At 26.9% G+C, this 3,207-nt stretch overlaps 1 long non-coding RNA gene across 1 annotated transcript; it reads left to right on the forward strand.

The window, feature by feature from the left end:
- Positions 1-1,709: 1,709 nt before the first annotated feature.
- LOC105119011 (uncharacterized) lies at positions 1,710-2,214 on the forward strand. Its single transcript, XR_841058.1, has 2 exons — positions 1,710-1,936; positions 2,035-2,214. It is a non-coding gene; the product is annotated as an uncharacterized LOC105119011 (long non-coding RNA).
- Positions 2,215-3,207: the final 993 nt, after the last annotated feature.

Below are 3,207 nucleotides of genomic sequence, written 5' to 3' on the forward strand. Positions count from 1 at the left end.
CTATAATGTACTTACTCTTATTTATATTTTATTTCTCAGCAGTTGTATATAACACTGATTTTTTTTTTGTTACAAGAGCATAATACGAATCCTAATGATGAGGTGTATTCATGAGTTGCTATTGTTGTGTGTTGTTAGCCATTGCTATTTTTTCGCACTTCTAATTTGTAATGTATGTTATGTTGAGAAATTGCATCTTATTTGTATCTGTTGGATATTGATTGATGTTTGAGAGGGTTGAAAATTATTAACTTGCTTCCTGTTAGAAGTAAGTTGCTGTAAGTTCTAAATGTGGTTTGAATTGCTGTAACATTTATGTTGTGTTTATTGTTGTAACATGAATTGGATATTGCAATTCTTTAGTTTGAATTGGTGGTATATGATGTTACGTTACATGCTTCCTGTTGGTTATTGGTTGTTGATTGTTAGCTTTTAGAAATTTGAAATGGTTGGTGTAGTCAAGTTGGTTTGAATAGTTGTTGGCTAGCATTTTCATGTTGGTCCCTTCATGTCTTTCATTGCCTATTTCAGTTCAGGTTTTTAATTTCAGCATATTCATTAGTTGCAATTAGTTCAACCATAATATATCTTTAAACTACCAACAAGTTTATTTCATTGCCACTTAATCCCACATTGTGTTTTGAGAAGGTTAGGTATTGGTTTTTAGGTTTTATAATAAGGTAGTTTTAGTTGTAGTTAGCTTTGTGTTGACTTTCTGTTTTTATATTCTCATTCCTCAATTAATTGCTTTCATTATTGCAAACTGAACTGCATTTTTTTTGTTAGAATTAATGCTTGTGATGCATGCAATATTGTATTCATTAATTATTGCTAAAATATTTACGATTATTTAGGAATGCTTACATAGTTATTATTTTGATTTAAATTCAAGATGCCATGAGATTTAAATATTCAAGACAAATTACATGTGTGAAAATTATGTTGTGTTATAAATATGGATGTAAATTAGTTTAATGATCTATTTGATAACAAGTATGATAGTGTTATGAATAATGTTGTTTAATATGTGTCAAATAGTTTTGGAATTAGTAGCGGTGCTGGTAATGGGAGCAATACAGATGATGACGACAATGTAAATGAAAACAATGATGATGAGGAAGGCAAATTGTTTTGGCTTGGAGAGTGTGATCACAATAAATTAATATTATGCATGGTTGGAGCACTGATTTTATATTATAATAATTATATTTTAAAAGAACCATGTATAGTTTCATATAACATAGGAATGAGATGGTTGATTGAGATTTTAAAAAGGCATTGAGTACATTGTGTTAGTATATTATTTCGGATAGATGCAAAAACATTATAGAGTTTGTGTGTTCATTTGAAAACATTGTACAAGCTAAAATAGTCTAGAATGATGAGTGTTATTGAGAAGGTAGACATGTTTCTCTATACTTTAGCTTTAAAAACTTTACACAGGAAAGTTTAGGAAAGATTTCAACATAAATAGACATTTCAATGAAGTTTTGAAATCAATATACTTGCTAGCTGTTGATTTTATCAAACTTGTAGATTCATAATTCTCAACAACACCAATGAAAATTGTAATGAAGTCAAGATATATTACACATTTCAAGATAAAAAATACTTTATCTAAGTTGTTAAATAATTGAAAAATATTACAAAAAATACTTGAAGTACATTTAAATTGCTTCTGAAACTATTTCTTTATTTTTATAGAATTGTATTAGCGCGATTAGTGGAACACATATATGTGCTTATGTATCACAAGCAAATCAAATACTATTTATTGGTAGAAAAGGTGTACCAACTCATAATATAATGACTGCATGTAACTTTAACATGCAATTTACATTTGTTTAGGCTAGGTGGAAAGGTAGTACACACGATAGAAGAATATTTCATAAGGCGATTGACAATCCAAATATAAGATTTTTGAAGCCACCAGAAGGTATTACAAAATAAAAAATTTCGGTGTTGTTCAATTTGAATAAATTTATTTTATTTGCAATATGAAATAAGTTTTGTATTTTCATTATCTTATTGTAGGGAAGTATTATCTCATTGATTCGGGATATCCAAATAAGTATGGTTACTTAGGACCATATAAAGGTAAGAGATATCATATTTCAGAATTTCATTAATGAGGACAACCGCAAAGTTAGGAAGAAATATTCAACCTTGTTCATTCATCGTTACGATGTGTAATAGAACATACATTTAGAGTTTGAAAAAAAAAGGGGAGAATCTTGCAAAACATGCTAGTGTCTCCTTACAAAATAGAAGTTCATATTGTCGTGGTATCAATGGCACTGCATAACTACATTCAAAGAAAGTTAATCCAAGATGTTGTATTTAACGCGTTTGATCGTCATTCTACTTTTGTTCCTGCTAATACTTTAAGTGACATGGTTCCACAGGCACAAACACGTGGACACCAGATAACTTCAAATATAGATCATGTTTGTGATGAGATTGTAACAAGTTTGATAGGGAAATAATGTTGATTTTTTTAAATGAATATATTTCTTTTTATACTATTTATTGTTTGTACTAAATGTTATTTTTCTTATTAAAAAATAAATTAATTTATGTCCTTTTAATCATTTTCTATACAACACCAACTCTAACCATAATTTTAATCAAATATATCATGCCATGATTTTTGACAAAATAAAATCAAACCACAATTTTAACCAAACGCACACTTTATATAAACCAACTATATCAAAAGTGATTTTTTTAAAATTATTTTTTTCAAACCACAACTACAAAAATTATCATAAAAACAAATACATATTGTACTAGTTTCTACATCGGTGTGATGCATGGAGCTATTTTCAAATTTAATTTATTTAATTATATAAAAATAAAAATAAATATTCACAATACTCTAAAGATTTAAATTTTAATGGAGAAAATGTACTTTTTAAATCCAAATCTTCATTTTTTATTGTTATTTTTGTTTTGTGAAAAATATCTTTTATTATTTACAATGTAGTTTTTAGTAAGAAAAAAAAAATCAAAGCCAACTAAAATAAATATTCTCAAATATGTCAATAATTTCAATTAATGAGTGAAACAATATATTTTTGGAATTAAAATATTTACTTAAAATATAAACATGAAATCTCTAATCTTATTTGAAAAGTATAGAATACTTAAAAACGTTTTCTAGGTCTAAGAGATCAGGACTCCTATATATATATATATATATATATA

Source organism: Populus euphratica, unplaced genomic scaffold (assembly GCF_000495115.2).
Source record: "Populus euphratica unplaced genomic scaffold, PopEup_1.0 scaffold2419.1, whole genome shotgun sequence".
NCBI classification, from domain to species: domain Eukaryota; kingdom Viridiplantae; phylum Streptophyta; class Magnoliopsida; order Malpighiales; family Salicaceae; genus Populus; species Populus euphratica.